We start from the raw sequence: 17,732 nt of genomic DNA on the forward strand, positions 1-17,732 counted from the left end.
TTTATCTTTTGTCCAAAGGATTCTATTTTGTTCTACATGCCAGTGTGTAGAAATGTTTCACTATAGTCTGACATGCCTTCTTGAAAAATATGTTTACCAATCTAAACTTTTCTATGTATGATTGAGTTTATAATAGCAAAACCCTATCTACTGCATTAAAGCTTGCACATTTAACATATCCAAATCAGAGTGACAGATGGAACTTCCAAGTCCTTTAACTAGACCTTAACTGTTTGTTTTTTAAAAAAACTTTCTACCTAGCTTATTCCCCTCAAACATTTCTAGACACCTTGATTCATGATACTCCCCCAAAGTTCTGAAATTCTATTGTTTCAACATTTCAACGCCTTTCAATAACTTCCACAGTAGTTCCTGTTTTGTTAAATATGCCTGGCCTACTTACATTTTGCTTCAAAGTTTAAGTTTGATGCCTATTCCTTAATAGTTTCTGTGTTTCCTCAAATGATTTTATGGTTTTTACTGCTGGCAAATATTCAGTGGATTTTGGGTCCGCAATAATAGGTCAAACTGTGTTACCTTTTCAGCTATGATATAGCAATTAAAACTGAATCAGCCAATAGAGTCTCTGGTCATCAAATGTCAGTGTCAGAACCCCTCTGTACCAGGTAGGAGGAGTGCCCTAGAAGAACTCTGGATTAGTGCCTAAGGGTCATTAGGAGAGGTTTAAATTCTCATTTTGTGCCCATCAGAACCGCTGAGAGAAGCCTGAATCATTTCTGCCTTTGTTGATATTCATCAAGGTAGTTCAGGGGAAAGGGACTACCTAGGTATTGTGTACTGTTTTAAGCTGAGAGTTGGGTTTGTTTGTTTTTTTTTTTAGCAATACCTAAAGTTGACTGTGTGTAGTTAAGTCCATTGGGGGCATTATTTGTTTGAAATGGTCAAACTCAAATAGGGTGGCATTCAAATGCTGGCATTTTACAGTTGCTATGTGACTGGGAAGAAAGAATGATCTCAACTGACTTTGCAAGCTGCTTTATCTGTGTCACTTTGCTATAAAGTTGCAAGTTCCCCATCAGACCAAGTTCACTTTTCCTCTTCAAGCCTGTAACAGATTTAATGTTTTACATCTAAGAGCTCTAATTTCATTTGCTACCTAGAGATTATGTAAAACAACTAATAGTTTTTACAAAATAAAATAATTGAAGTTATTTTTATTAATCCATGGAACGTTTGCATTTTTTGGAGTGTGTTTCTGTCAGCCTTTCCTTTTCCTTTCCTTCTAAATACTACAGGATTGCCTTAACTTAATTTGTCCTGAAGGTCTCTCACTGCATGGTCTTCATAAAGTTTTATATTCAGCTTTGGTACCAGCTAGCTTTATGATTGTAGTTATTGACTTTCAATCCTTTCCCTAACATTTGGAGCAATTTTGCCTATAAAGTGACTCATGGGAATAAATCATCCTAAATATGAAGCATATAATGAAACATGCCACAAGCTTCAAAGGCAAAGAGCAACAATTACCACCAAATCTTAAAATATGAGAATGTAAAAATTACAATCACTGATTTTTGAGTGATTTTTGGGAAGAGGGGCTGGAAGTGAGGAATACCTGTATAAGGAATAGTGACCACTTGCCTACATTGTCTTGGCAAACCCAATTTAAAAAGGACAGACTTGACAATAAGCTAAGTGGATTAAGCCCTGTCTAGAATGAGCATCCAGTAGTTGAGGCAAATTAATGCCCATACCTGGACATTTTCTCAAGTAAAAATAAGATGGTTGCCTATTGCTAACTACTACTAGAATAAAATTGGTGTGAGCTCCCTCCGGCTTTGTCATTAACTTCCTGATTCAAGCAAAGAGGTTAATATTCAAGTTTCTGAGCACATATTTTGCAGTAAAATGAGGAACAGTTATTTACTCACCATGTTAGCTGTGGTGAAGACAAACTCAGCTTAGTCCTTCTGGCCAAGGGAGGCTTCCCAAGTCATATTTGTACCCTCAGTGTCTCTAGAGCTCTCAGAAACTAGCACTGACACTTCAGTTTTCACACTTGTCTCCCTGACAGGGAGGAGGAAACTCTGTAGAGTTTCAGTCCCTGAAGTACAACTTTTGTTCTCCCTCCACAATTACTACATTGATTACCTCAGAAGTTGTAGCAGCTTAATTGTCATTTATTTATTCTAGATAAAAAAGTGAGAAAGTATAACTTGAAAGCAAGTGCAGGAGGGAAAAGTGAAGGAAGGGGTGACATTGTCCAAGATAGAAATGTACTCATTACCTGACTTATGAAATGGTAACCCTTCTGTACAACACCTTAATAGTAACAATAAAATTGTATTTTTTAAAAAGGGGAAATTGAACTACAGACTAGGTTTCTGTAATTAGAGTGTCTCACTTTCCAGATTTGTCTTATTCCTCCTTAAGTTCCAACCTGTGAGAACTAGTTATTGAGATAGAGATTAGGCCACTTTCATTTCTTTCTCAAGTTCTCTGTGAATATAGGAAATCAATACAGAATGGTTAGTACTTGGGGCTCCATTTTCTGAGCAAGTGCCAATCTTTTTTCTCGGTAGTTCTATGTATACATGCACATGGGCACTTCAAGGTCTTAGCCATATGTGGATTTTGATTCTTTATTTATTCAACAGTAAATGGGACTCAGCAAATTAAGTGTGTTCATTTCTGCCCCCTTTCCAAAAAATCAACTCCAACACAGAATGTTAAATCACACTTCCATAATTTATCAATATCAACAATTAATCCTATCTATTATTTAGTCTCTTGCCAAGAAGGAACTTTTAGTTTCTCGTAGAAAATATTGTAAATAAATGTGGACATAAAGGTGGGATTCAAGGTGAGAATATCGCATTATTTTTTCCAGTAGTGAGAGACAAGCTCATGGTTACTGATTCTGGTCACTGAGATGATACACTATTATTTATGCATCTGTAATATTCTCAGTTTTGTGATGTACTTGGTACTTTTCTCTATTTGAAGAAATATCCATATATGTGGTTTTCTTTTTTCTTTTTTCATATCTTTTGGCTGTTGTGAGGCTTACACTCATGGCCTGGGCACTGTCACTGAGTTCTTTTCTTCTCAATTGCTTTGAACCATGGCTCTATTTCCATTTTTTGAGTGTTTAAATGTAAATAAGAGTCTCAGAGATATTTTTCTGTCTCAGCTGGCTTGGAACCAAGCATCTTCAGATCTCAGCCTCCTGAGTAGCTAGGATTACAGGCCTGAGGCCCTAGTGCCCAGATTGTGATTTCTTTTTCTTCTCTTTTAAAAGAAACAGTGTTTATATCAGATAGTGAAACGAAAGTAAATTAAAGCAGGAAATCTCCATTATCCCTCAGCATTCTTTTTTTTTTTTTTGGTCAGTCATGTGGCTTGAACTCTGGGCCTGAGCACTGTCCCTCAGCTATTCAGCTCAAGGCAAGCGCTCAACCACTTGAGCTATAGCACCACTTCCATTTTTCTGGTGGTTTATTGGAGATAAGAGTCTCCCGGTCTCTCCTGCCCGGGCTGGCTTTGAACCGCGATCCTCAGATCTCAGCCTCCTGAGTAGCTAGGATTACAGGCGACAGCCACCAGTGCCCGGCTACCGTCAGCATTCTTTAGGTTTTCCCAATTTGGTTCAGCCCGTTTCCTCAGCCAGAATTACCTATATCTTCACCACCTCTAGCAACCTTGTTCTTTGTGATTCAAACTAGTCTGTTCATAGGCATTTATGATTAAACTCATCATAATTATGCACCACTCATGCACATTTTATTCATTCTTATGATACAGCAAAATACAGCTAAAAAAAATCTATGTCCCTTCTTTCCTGAGTCGTTTCTCCCCTAAAGAAGAAAACTTTCTTCAAGTTTTAAGTGCTGGATCCTTTGGAAATCCATATAAAAACAAGTCAACCTTTCCTTTAGAAAGCCATCTTGTGATACCGATAGATATATGTGGAAGCATCATTGGATCTTAAGTCGAGAACAAAGTACCCCAGGAACAAGGAATAGACTCTGTGATATTTCATCCTGCAGTGTAGAAGAATCAGTAATACTGGGTAGAAATTCGTTACTGTCAGTACTACTGAACAAACAGATTTGTGAACAGACATATAGTCTCCCTTTCCAGACACTTACATTAGTTGTGAATTAGGGGTCCAGACCAGATTTTCTGAGTTTGACTGCACTGGCCCCAATGTGAGAGCCTCTGTCACCTAAATGCGGGTTCTAGAGTGCATCCTTGGACAACAGTGAGCACACAAGAACATTGACCAGGCTCATTGCTATTAGAGGCTATTAGTCCAGGTAGTTCCTTCTCAGCATGACCATACCTTCAATCTACAAAGTTGCTTCCCTCACGGGGCACCAGGAAACAGGAAATAAAAGAATGACCATGAAAACAATGTTTTTTTTTCAATAGTCTCAACTATTTTATTAGTCATTAAAGCTAAAATCATTCTGCCCCATACTACTCCTAAAGAGTGTCTTCTCCAGGATTTTGGTCACTAACGTACAAAGTGGGAATCCACACATCTCTCACAACTTTCCAGACCATTTTGTGAGGATCCTCTTAGTTAAGACACTATTGGGATTCCAAGTCCATATCCTCTCTGAAATAAGAAACTCAGAAAGAATAGCATATTATGAGGAAACTTTCTTGTGTTTAAAATAATGGAGAGATCAAGATACCTCAATATGTGTACATTGAACAAGAAATGTGCTGAAAGTAAACTAATGTATGATTTTAAGAAATGCACACAGGGCGCAGGTGGCTCACACCTGTAATCCTAGCTACTCGGCTGAGATCTGAGGATCACAGTTCAAAGCCAGCTGGGGCAGGAAAGGTCATGAAGTCATGAGACTCTCATCTCTAATTGACCACCAGGAAACTGGAAAAGGTGCTGTGGCTCAAGAGTTAGAGTGGTTACCTTGAGCTGAGGAAAGCTCCTGGGCCCACAGTTCAAGCCCATGAACAATAGAAAGCACAAAGTCAAGAAAGGAAGGAAGGAAGGATACAGAAAATTCAGTAGTATTTCAAAATGTTTGGTGAAATTTTAGCTTTTAAATGCAATGATTGTGCACCCAGTTTTACTGTATTAACTGCAAGATTCTTTCTTTGTCTTGACTATATTCATGAGACATTTATGTGTCCTAGTAACAACAATGAAAATAAATAGCTCCTTTTTCAAGTTGAATCATCACATTTTTCATTATTGTGCTAATACTTGGTAATGAAGTAGAGTAGTCATAACAAGTTCTATTTATCTATACATCTATGTGTCATGTTATACACTTAAATACTCTGGTTTTGGAGGAATTATTTGGTACAGGTTTCAAAGCCTTTACTGGTCATTGTATATATTGACAAATTAAAAAATTATGGTATACCAGATGTCCCACAATAGATGAGTAGATCCAAACACGTGGTGCCTATATACAATAGAATTTTACACAACCATCAGAAGAAGAAAATAAAGTAATCTTCAGAGAAATGGATGGAGCTCGAACCAATCATATTAAGTGTGGTAAGCCCAGATCAGAGAGACAAATGACACATGTTTTCTCTGGTCAGCAAAAGTGATCTAAAATCCACTGAGATAGGACAAATTTCTATCATATAGTGAGACCAAAAGAGGATAGTCTTAGGAGAGAATCACAAAGGTGTCATACCCAAGTGCCTGTTCATATGTAGATAAAATAATATACATAGTGAAAGGAACACCAAAGATCCAAAGGCATGGGAGCAAAGGACATTTTTCTTAATATGTTTTATCTTGTGCTCATAATTCTGTATTCTTTACTTTATGTAAAATATATTCACGTGCATATATATAGGATGGTGGGGGAAGAGCACAGAATCTGAGGAAAAAGGGTGAAAAAGTGCAGCAGTGAAATGCACTGGACATTCATGAAAGTGAAGATTGCAACTCCTTGTGGAGATGAGGGTGAAGGAACAGGAGAGAATGATGGAACAGAGGATACTGCATGAAAGGAAATGTATTTATTACCTGATGTATGTAAATGTAACACTTCTGTATATAAGCTGGATAACAACAAAAAATTTAAAATATTCCTACTTTTGTACAATAAATCATTGATTTTAATAAATAAATTTTATGAAAGTAGACTCTGAAAAATGTGTTACAGTAGACTGAAAGAAATTGTGCATTTATGTATATATGTATGTATGTATGTATGTACGTATGTATGTATGTATGTATGTATGTATGTGAGTGCCGGAGTGCTGGGCTGGGCACAGTCCCTCAGCTCTGTCGATGCTCAATGTTACCTCTTTACCACTTTGAGCCAGGGCAGTACTTCCAGTTTTTGATTAGCTAATTAGAGAGAAGACTCTCATGGCAACTTTTCTATTTTTGATTGGCTTCAAAGCACCAGCTTTAGATCTCAGCCTTCTGAGTAGCAAGGATTACAAGTGTGAGTGTCCAGCACCCAGCTGCATTTGTATATTTATATGCAGTGCATTATGTAGTTTTGCTGTTTCTTCCTCACTGTCTCTTATTCCCTGTTTCTCTCTGCCCCTACCCTCCAGAAAGCATAGGAAATGTTTAAAAGTAACTGACAACTTTGTTACAAATTAGTTTTCTTTTCCCATAATGTTGTATGAACAATCCCAAATTTCCAATGTCATAGTTTATTTTCTTATTTTAGAAATTTATTATTATATAATGCAGTATAAGTTTTATAAATGTGTGCCTATATACATGTGCATGCAACCTTTTGAGATCTCTATTGCATCAGAAAAATAATGGTATTATTTTATAGTACATTTTTGTATGCAAACACCATTTAATTCGATATACCTAAAGTTAAGGTTAATTATAAAGATGTTAATTTATTGGTTGATTGATTGCTTGTATCAGGCTTGAACTGAGGGTTGTAACTGGTTCACAGTGACTTTTTTTTCTCAGATCTGGCACTTTACCACTTGAGTCAGGCTTCCAGTCCAGCATTTTTGCTGGTTAGTTGGAAATAGTCTGACAGACATTTTTCCCTAGGGTTGATTTCAATCTTAAAATCTTCGCAGTGTAAAGTGCTAGATATATAGCATGAGACACCATTGCCCAGATCTGCTTTTAAGTTTTGTAATTGCAAGATGAACAAAAATCAAGGAACATAAACACTGCTGGATAGAAAGGTCAGCTAATTATGCTTACTCTCTTATTTTCACACATATTGCCTACCCACAAAATTTCTAACAGAGACATTTAGATTTCCAGAGACCAGTGCTCGGCCTATTGCTGTTGCTTCCTCTAGAAAGTTTCCAAAGTAAGAGTTCAGGAGATGATTTATGGAACAAATAGAATTTTGGCTTCCATTCCATCAACTGCTTTCTACACCACCTAGTCTCAGAAAACACAGAGTAAGACCTCTACCTCTTTGCTTATAGAAACCCTTTTTCTGCTTCAAAAATCTTGGTTAAGTGAGATCTGAAGCCAGCAGAAGGCTTTAATAAAACAGCTGAAAAGGTTTTGTGCTCCTTCTAGATGACCCTGAGATGCAGTGGTCTTCCCAGAGCATGAATGAGCTGAGATTCTTTCTGTGGATGCCTGAAGCAGTGGGAGTTTCCTGAACTTCCACTTTTTCTGGTCTCCATGGAAAGTCAGAGAAATGTCCACCTTGGTTTCAGCAATCACAACACACTCCTGCCTTCGGGAGTGTTGGTCCTTTTGTGCCATGAATCCAACCAACATTTGCATCTATGAAAGGGTGAATACTCAGGATTGTGACTGGAGCAAAGACATGGAGTTGTTCCTGTGCAGGCCATGTCATAAGTGACTTGAAGTGGAAGCTGTGTTCTCCAAAGGTGCAGTCTCTTGGCCTGTGAAATTTACAGTAGAGATATCAGTGCCAGCGATGGCACAGCTATACATTGGAGCACCATCTGGAGCATTGTTTTCAAAGCCAGGATAGCATCCTAGCATCCTTTGTAAAAGAATAGTTTCTTCCTGTATATATTCCTAGATATTTCCTGACCATGATGGTCTTGGATGTGTTTCTAATTGGCATACAGTATTTCTCATAATCAATTTCTTTAATGCTTTTGAAACCAAACATCATCTTATTTTCTGTACAGATCTAAGTGACACCTCTTAATTCTTCATTTTTCTTTTGTTCCTTAGAAAGTTGCTGGTACATACTTACAAGGTACTAAATAACTTCCTTAAGATTGTGAACACTAAAGCTTATTTGGTCTAACATTAATACAAGGTGATTGGTTAATCAAAAGTTGAGGTTTGAGGGAAAATACACTGTGTATTTGAAGGAACAGAAGTACTTTCTCCCTAAGAAAGAAATTACAGGATGAGAATAGGAAGAAAATAAGGATCTGTCTGGCCAAGATTCCAGAATCTTTAAATTAATCTTAGATTTTCAAGAATTAGACGTCTTAAAAATAAAAGAAATCTCTGAAAATAAAGCCTTATTTTCATGATTTCATAGTGTGGTAGCATAAAGAAATTTGGATTGTATTATACCTCTAGCTCATTGAGGAATCAATGTAAAGTAATTTTTATACTTCTCAGTGAACTTTCCAGTATTTACCAACCTGTGCATTCCCCATGATCAAGATGTGCTGTCACATATCATGATAGAACCTATATAAATTATGGAAATGAAATGTACCCAATTAAAAAAAAGAAAACAGGTCAAGAGAATGAGAGTACTATGAGTGGCTCTGATTTCTGGGCTGGAATTGTGTGTGAACCTGGAGCTATGAAGGTAGAGGACTCCCTTGTGCTGTTTATACAGATGGAAAGCCATGTACCTACTGCTCCAGCCCATCAGACTCTGAACCATCACATCCCGAAGAACCATAAGGGACAGGAGAAGCCACCTAACCACATGCTTAGATCGATGCCTATGACAATACCCAACATGTATTTCAATTCTGGAGCTGTTCATGCTATTGAGGAACAAATAGGAGCTTATCAGAGAGCTCAAGACCCAAAGCAAGAGGAGATAGGGAAGAACTTGCCATGTAGTCTGTGGTTAGAGTTTTTTCCACTGGGTGGTTCTGGGGCTGATGGTAATGACCTGGACCATGGAGACAGGTGGTGCAGATGGAAAGGCCTAGAGCTAATTATTCCATATAAATCACAGTTTTGCAACCAACATCACCCAGGAAGTTTAAGAAACAAAGATCTGTGGTTAATATACCTCTGGCCCCTATGCTACAAATAATAATCCCATTTGAAAAAAACAAGTGAATGTGGATAAGGTATATGTGTTTGTTTTTTTCAGGACTTGTAATGATAGTATATAAATGTATCACAAGTATAAGGAAGTTTCCTAAATTCCAGGACCAGTATGCATATAGAAGCTTAGCCTTTGAATGAGGTTACTCCAAATCATCTGACTTCATGTACAGGATCAGGAAAAGCCTTTTGAGAAGCACAACCAAGTAAAGATGACATATTTCAGGTCTCTTGATTTCCCCTGTTTATATAGTAAAGTCATGGTTTATGAAGTATGTAAATGTACAAGGTCATTTCCTTGAAAATGCCTAATTTTCTTTCTTTCCTCATTTCCTCCTTCCCTTATTTCCTCATTTCCTTCATTTGTTCTCTTTCTTGTTTACTTTTTATCTTCTTTCCCTTACATTTTTCCTCTTTTCCTACCCTCCCTCCCTCCCTCCTTTTTCTCTTCCTTCCTTCCCTCCTTCCTTCCTTCCTTGCTTCCTTCCCTCCCTCCTTCCCTCCATATTTCTCTTCCTTCCTTCCTTCCTTCCTTCTTTACTTCCTTCCTTCCTTCATTTCTTCTTGCCTTCCTTCCTCTCTATCTCTTTCACTCTGTCTATCTGTCTGTCTGTCTCTCAGGTCCTGCTGTCTTTGATCTTTTTAGCTCAATCAAGGTTACCACTTTACCAACTGAAACACATATGCACTTCCACATTTTTTATTTTTGGTGGTTTATTAGGGAAAAATGTCCCATGGACTTTCGTGCCTTGGCTGTTCTGGAACTGTGATCCTCCGATGTAAATCTCCTAAGTAGCTAGAATTACAGGCATGAGGTACCAGTGTCTAGCACTTTCTTCCTTTCTTGATTCCTGGGACCTGGGGATTCATGATGACTACAATTTAGACACAGACTACATGCATCCACCTGTTTTTCCTTCTTTGTATTCCTCATGTCCAAATTTTCTATGATCATTTTCTTTTTCCAAAAGAGGTAAGCAAAAGCAATAAATATATGCAGTCAATTCCAATGTGTACACATTTCAGTTCTCATACCCAATACATACAATCATGAGGGTGGATTTTTTCTTTTCTTTTCTTTTTTATTTTAATCAGGTGTGTTGCTCCAAGGTGTGTTCATGAGCCTTTTTGTGTTCAAACTAAGTATTCTACCAATAGAGTAACAACACGAATTCAGGTTTTAGAGTAGTTAATTGGCGATAAGAGTGTCAGGGGGACTCTTTTGCCTGGGCTGGCTTTGTGTGTGCCTACTATGATCCTCAGATCTCATCCTCTACAGTAGCTAGGATTACAGGCATGAGCAACTAGCACCTGTCATTAGTAGTTTTGTTGAACTTTTCCTTCCCTAGGATCATTTGTATGATCCTGTATGCATTCATCCTTCAAGTAAGCAAAGAATCCATACCCTGTAAACCAAACTACTCTAAAATCTCCTGCTGTGATTGTAAAACTATTTTAAGGAGTGGTATCTTTTTCTTTTATATGCATTCTGTATTATATTAAAAAATGAAGATCACAAATTTATGTTGCTTTTATTCTTACAAATTATAAAAGCTTCTCTTGTCAACTGGAATATAGTCCCCAACAATTTTCTTGTTTATCATATTTATTTGTGCAATTTTACAAGATCATTCCCCACCTCCTATAACAGTTATCACATAGATACTTTGCAAAGAATAATCATATGTCTCCATGGTGAACTTTTCCCAATCAGTAACTTTCCTAGCACAAAGCTGGCTATGGATCAGAAATCAGCTTGGAATATTGTCCCTTAGTATTACCTGACCACACCGGGCTGTGTTCCCTGGCTGGCTGGATGTCTGCCAGCTGCCATTATCCTCCCCTGCATAGTGAGAACTCCATGGAGGTGTTGCTTTTGAGTCCATTTATATATTTTTCCTAACATAATTTCCTGTTATTAAGTGCTTGAAAAACAGCTTACAAATAAATTATGAACTGAAGCATATGATTCAAAACCTTGACAATAAACTCAGCTCAGCAACATATCAACTAAACAGTTTGTGAAGGTATTTGGGTTCCTTTATGTTTCATTATGGATGTTAAAAACTGAGTGGCCTAGAGAAGTCTATGCACTTTGATTTCAGTTTCAGTGTCTCCTCACAGGTAGAGATGAGGTGAACATACAGGTTTCTACAGATACAGGGAATGACGGGGACTATCCTTAAAGACACTCATAAATCAGAGTTAATTTTTACTTGCCATGCCTCTGGTATTGCTATGGCTAAGATTTTACTTTAGAAAAATATACTCGTTGGTTCTCTGACATATCAATAATAGTCTTTGGAATAAAGAAAGAATATTTTGTTGTCTTGATGAATGTCACAAGTGGGCTGGAAAAGCCATACATCTATATCTACTCTAAAAACTGTTTAGGAGAGACATTGATGTGTATATTTCATTAATATTTTAAAAGGTTCTTATCTCCTTCTAACTCAAGAGTTTCTTTTTTTTTCTTTTGGCCATTGTGGGGCTTGAACTCTGCACCTGAGGACTGTCCATCAGCTCTTCAGCTGAGAGGAGATTTATACACTTACCTGAAGAACTGATAGCAGAGTCTGTGGGTTGTCCAAATACTTACCTTTCTGTGAGAACTACTTCATGAGGATAGAGTACTTAGGCATCTTATAATATCTCTCTGATCCATAGTACCTAGTGAGTTGGAATCTGTGAACACCATGGGCTGGTCTTCTCCTAAAGGAACAGGAACACTCATAGGACTTGGTCACCAAAGAGATGGTGGGTGTGGCTATGGCAATGGATCATGATCAGAATACTTTCAATCACAGAGATCTTGGCGGTGAGTAGTTGATTTTGTTCTGTGGTATCTGTATGTACACTATAGGAGGAAAGAGCTCTCATTGATCTATACAATGAGAAAAACACACAGAGCATCTAAACAGAAATCTGGCTTGAGTCACTAAATGTATCATAATCAATTTTCAGATTTCATCCATATCATAACTCCTTCAAAGGAGATGAAGCTAGAGCCCCATCACAGGGATATCAGTCCAAAGCTGTGCTGCCAATGTACCACCAAGGCCTGAACAAAAACAGCTGCAGTCATTCACTAGTGTGCTGTGTAACAGGAGATCTACTTATATTTCTTAGAAATGGGTGAATATCAACTTTGAATAGAAACTATGTTCTGGAGATTCAAAGTATTTCTACAAACCATAAGATTATGGTTTTAATAAAGAAATGTAATTACCAGAGTTTTGTCTCAGATTCATGTTTTCTTAAAATAAGTATCTGTGGATCTTTGTTCTTTTGAGTTAAATCTTTTATTTCTCTCAGAACCGTTTCACATTTTTTAGTAGTTTAACTTTTAGAACCTTGTTTTAAGTGATGAGTATGTGTATGGATTAGAATGTTTTAATTGATATTATAAAGGTGCTATACAGAGGGCTTACAGTTACATAAGTCAGGTAAATAATATATTTCTTAAAAATACTTTAAGTGTTGATGTTTTGAGGTTTGCGTTCTTAGGGTTTTCTGAACCTCTTGAACTTGAAAATTCATTTTGCCATTTGAAGTTTTCAGGCAATTTTCCCCCCCAATCTTCAATAAGATTTCACTGGCAAAAATCAATGCAGAGTTCATGTCTAGTATAGTGGAAAACAGTACTTGTGGATGTATGAGAAGGGAAACGCAAGTGATGTGACTTCTGTCCATGTGGGTAAGCTATGAAATTGTATGAGTCTCTGTTTTATTGCTACCTTCAACCATTTTGATGTATAAAAAATTTAGTAGTTGCAACAGGTCCACCTGTATCCTTAAACGACTTGTTTTTCCCCATCTCCTCCACAAGTTATACTGACATCAAATATAGTGAAAGTAGGGGTTACACTGTGGGACAAAGCAACAAAGAGATAATCTTATAAATGCATTCGAAACACATGCATGAAAGAAAAAAACATTAAACTACATATCTAAGGGTTCATTTTCCTGACATCACATTATCTGACCTTTTCTGCTTGACTCATACATATACTAGATATTGCATATAAGGGAAACCATGGGACCTATGTTTCTTTGGGCCTGGCTTACTTCACTTAATATAATTTTTTCCAAGTTTTTCCATTTCCTAACAAATGGGGCAATGTTATTCTTTCTGATGGAGGCATAGAATTCCATTGTGTATATATACCACATTTTCTTGTCTATTTCAGCATTATTTACTATAGCTAAGATATGGAATCCACCCAGATGCCCCTCAGTAGATGAATGAATGGATCAAGAAAATGAGTCTGTGTTTTATTGCTACCTTCAACCATTTAGATGCATAAAAAATTTAGGAGTATTTTAATTTTTTATTAATTTTCTGCTGATGATTTAGATGCATTTTAACTATTGTCAACTCAGTTCTGAAATATCAAAGTGGAGCTGAAAATAGCACCGTTTTAAGAAAATAATATTAGAGGCTAGCAATTTATAACATCAGGCAGGAATTATATCTTCTTTGTGTATGCCACACCCACCTTCTTCATCTTCTTTTCCTTGAGATGGAGTCTCTCTATTCAGGCTAAGCTGAGCTTAACATTTCAACATCCAACCCGAGATCCCCACAGCTGTGTTGAAAGCTGTAAACCACCCGACTCAGCCTTCTTGTTCTTAATATTCAGTAATATATTCTTCATGAAACAAACTTCATATGCCAGCAGTTCATTTCCAGATTGCGACATACTTTGTTTGAATTTAATACTAATAATTGATTCAGAATGTTTTTGCTTTGTTTTGTTCTTTATACTGAATGCAAAGGAAACACTTTTCCAAAAAGCAGTGAAAGAAAGATAAATTATTGTTTGCCTTCAAGCAAGTCGCAGCTATATGCAAAAGAAAGATTCTCTACTTGGAGTAATTTAGGCAATTTAACAATTGTGTATGAATAGTACTACTAACTCAAAAAGAAACAGACATTTACAACTGTTACGTAGGGCAACGTAATCCTGTATGTTTATATGGACAATAATGATAACCAATAGAACATTTTTTGTGCCAATGTGGGACTTAAACTCTTGGATTCTGTTCCTAAACTTTTTCTGTTCAAGGGTAGCATTCTACACTTGAGCCATATCTCCACCTTTAGCACTTCATTGGTTAATTAGAAAGAAAAATCTCATAGGATTTTCCTGTCTTGGTTGGCTTTGAAAACATGATCCTCAGATCTCAGCCTCCTGAAAAGATAGGCTTACAAGTGTCACCAATACTTGGCTTGGTCGATGCATTCTATAAGCATAAATTTGTAAGCCTGTCTCTACCCAATTGATCCAAGCTTTTGTGTTCTGTGCCTATAATAAATGGCATCAATATTTTAAATAACTTTATCAACTATTTTACTGATGAAAGTATGTATGCTATGTGTATACCTGTATTGAATGGTTCCGTTTTAAGAAATTAATTGCAACCCTTGTTTAAATTAATGTAGAGTCATATTAATTTATAGCTATTTGTCGATAAAGACAATGATAGCATGATGGAACATGCTAGGGCCCTAATGAGTGGTGTCTAGGTAAAACTCAATGCTTTCCCCCCCCCAATATGACTCATTTATCCATTTAAAAAGAGATTACTTTATATTGTTAACTACAATGAAAAACATAGAAAGGAGTCAACTGGAATTTCAGCTGCTGTGTCCAATTTCTCTCACAATGTACAGTTTTACTACTGTTTTTCCAGTGATTCTTCATTCATATCACATTAAACATTTATGTTTCCATGAATTTTAGTCCCATTAATAACTTTGCTTTTATGAGAAGGTATCAAACTTATTCTTTTATCATCTGCATACAATCAATCCTATTCTATGGATGAATATTTATGGCTACTTTCAAGTAAAAATTTACATCTGCTACCCTTTACGTAGTGTCTTTGAAATAATGAATCACACAATATACAATTTTTAGATTGTAATTCTCAAATATTAAGTATACATGCATGATCAAGTGTTAGAAATGAAGTTCCTGGCATAAAGAATATACTAGTAATGTTGAAAAACTTACCAAGTTGATTTCCTGCTTCTTAATACAGGTACTGTGCTACTAAAAAGCTAGGCTCATCAAAACAAGTATTCGAGTCAGTCCTTGAGGTGATCAGAATAGGGAATGAGATTTTGTGTCACTCTTGTAGTCCAAAATTTCAGGGCTAGTTCAATATTGCAGGTCTCCATTATTGACATTGGGGAATCAAATTTTACATGTTTAAGCTACTTTGAAATTACTTTGTTTTACAAACAACAAAACAAGTCTAACGTTTATTTCTATCACTGACAAATCACTGCAACTGATATTTTCAATGTCTTTCTATCTGAAAGAAAATTGCAACAGGTCAGACCTCCATCTCTCTGAATCAGCACAAAGGGACTGAGACATGCATACCCAATGGTCAAAATGCCATGAATGTTTAACATTGCAGAATTAGTTTCTAAGACAGAATTTAAAAATAGATAGAGAACACAATCTGCCCAATAGAAGAAAAGAAAACAGAACATTAGAAGGAGAACACTGTGAGCAGCTCTCATTTCAGGAAGAGTTTTGTGGAGGTGACAGGTCTGAAGGTAGAGAACACGCTGGTGATGCTTGTGGAGAAGAAATAGCATGTAGCCACCAGCCGCACACATGCCACCCTGAAACATGGCACTGTGCATGGCCATTAGACTAAGAACTACCCATTTGGCTTTCTGATTTCCTGGTTGAAAAGAACAATAATTGTTAGTTTTAGCAGCTTCTGATATGTTTGCTCTGACATTTGCAGTGTGTCGAAACACGTTGATGCTTTTCAAGGAAGTGAGGATCCAAAGGAAGAGAAACAGGGGAAGAATTTTCCTTGGAGTCTTTAGCTTAAATCTCCAGCACAGAGAGCTTCTGGGACTGATGGTAATGGCCTGGACCACAGTGAGGAGAGTGGTGGTACAGATGGAAAAGTCCCGGGCCACCCTCTGTAGAAAAACAACTACCTTACAGCCTATATCATCCAGCAAGTATCTCAAACCAAAAGCTGCTATTGCCATTAATAATCCTTTGGAAAGAAGTATTATGGTATTTGCAAAAGCCAAATGGATGAGAATAAGGTGTGTAGACTTCTTCTGAGCTCCTCTCCAAAATCTATGTATAAAATTCACAAAAACAATGATGTTCCCTACAATGCCAATTGCAGTTAGAAAGAGGAAGAGGGTTCCCTTGACAACATTCAAAATCATTTCTGTATAATGAGAAGATGTTGGATCCAGCAAACAGTTCTCTGGTGGGAATTCATCAGTAATGATGATATTAATGTGGGAAAGTATTTCATAACTTAGAACACTTTAGAATTTATGAGATGATCATGATATACCTAATTATTCACACACTGTTGATACCAAAATGATTTTTCTGTACAAAATGATTGTTTTCCTTTTCAAACTCTTTGTGAGTTATTTTTTATTATTTTCAAATCTCTTTTGGACTGCCAGAATCAAACATCCATATTTCGAGTTTAGAATTCTTTTGAGCACTGTCATGATCAGAACTTGATCCTGAACACAGGCACAAATTGATTCAGTAGTTCTAAAGTCATATTTCTAGGAAGTGCTCTCCTTTGTATTTCTGGCCTCAGAAACCTGCCCCAAAGAAGAAGAAGAATGGAAATCTGTAGGCTCTCAGACCATCTCAACAACACCTGTTTTAATCATAGATAAATTAGTGTTCCCAATGAAAATTTGCATGACTTCATAATTCAAAGAATTATCAGGATTACTCACCTAGTAGTTGTGGTGCAGTGGAAGCCTTGGTCAGTTCTCTGCCAAGCTGAGGCCTCCCAGATCCTATTTGTATCACACTGATGTGTGAAGCTCTTGGCTTTCATAAACTCCCAGGCTTTAATTTTCTCAGTTGTGTCCATGTCAGAGAGAAGTAAACTCTGTAGAATTTCAATCCCTGTAGTACAACTTTTCTTCTCCCTCTACAATTATTACTTATCATTGTCTCAGAAGTTATCTTTGGCTGAATTGGGACTTAATTATTTTAATAGAAGGCAGTGACGTGGAAAACTGAACAGCAACTCAAGTGTCCAGAGCTTGTGTCAAGTGTCTTCAAACTTGTTTTCACCTGCTCCAAGTTGCAAGCTTGGAGCAGAATGGGACTAGTTCCCAAGACAGAATAAGTCACTTTCTTTTCTATCTCAAGTCATTCTTTCAACAGAATATAATAAAGCTGGTCAGTATTGGGGACTCCATATTTGAGCAAGTCCTTACCAATTCCTTGACAGGACAAGGGGCTTGAGCCATTCCTCCAATGTAACATTTTTCTGGAAAATTGGAGATAGGTTCTCACAGAGTTTTTTGTTGGCATACTACTGAGGCCCTCCAAATTCAAGTCTCCTAATTAGGGCAGAGATATGAGGCACTGATGCATAATTTCTAAAATTTTTATTTGTACAAAGTAGGGGAGAAGTGGTTCTATTTTGACCTTTCCATTTGTGCATAAAATGTGTTCCAATGAAACTAACCTGTTCTGTTTTACTTCACCTGTTCAATTGATAAAGACTT

General features: G+C 36.9%; 2 pseudogenes; both read right to left on the minus strand.

Moving 5' to 3' along the window:
- The window catches only part of LOC106001378, a 9,301-nt pseudogene extending 745 nt beyond the window's left edge, over nt 1-8,556 (minus strand).
- Nucleotides 8,557-8,558: 2 nt separating this feature from the next.
- Nucleotides 8,559-17,086, minus strand: LOC106001379 (annotated as a pseudogene).
- Nucleotides 17,087-17,732: the final 646 nt, after the last annotated feature.

This window comes from Dipodomys ordii, unplaced genomic scaffold (genome assembly GCF_000151885.1).
Source record: "Dipodomys ordii isolate 6190 unplaced genomic scaffold, Dord_2.0 Scaffold293, whole genome shotgun sequence".
NCBI classification, from domain to species: domain Eukaryota; kingdom Metazoa; phylum Chordata; class Mammalia; order Rodentia; family Heteromyidae; genus Dipodomys; species Dipodomys ordii.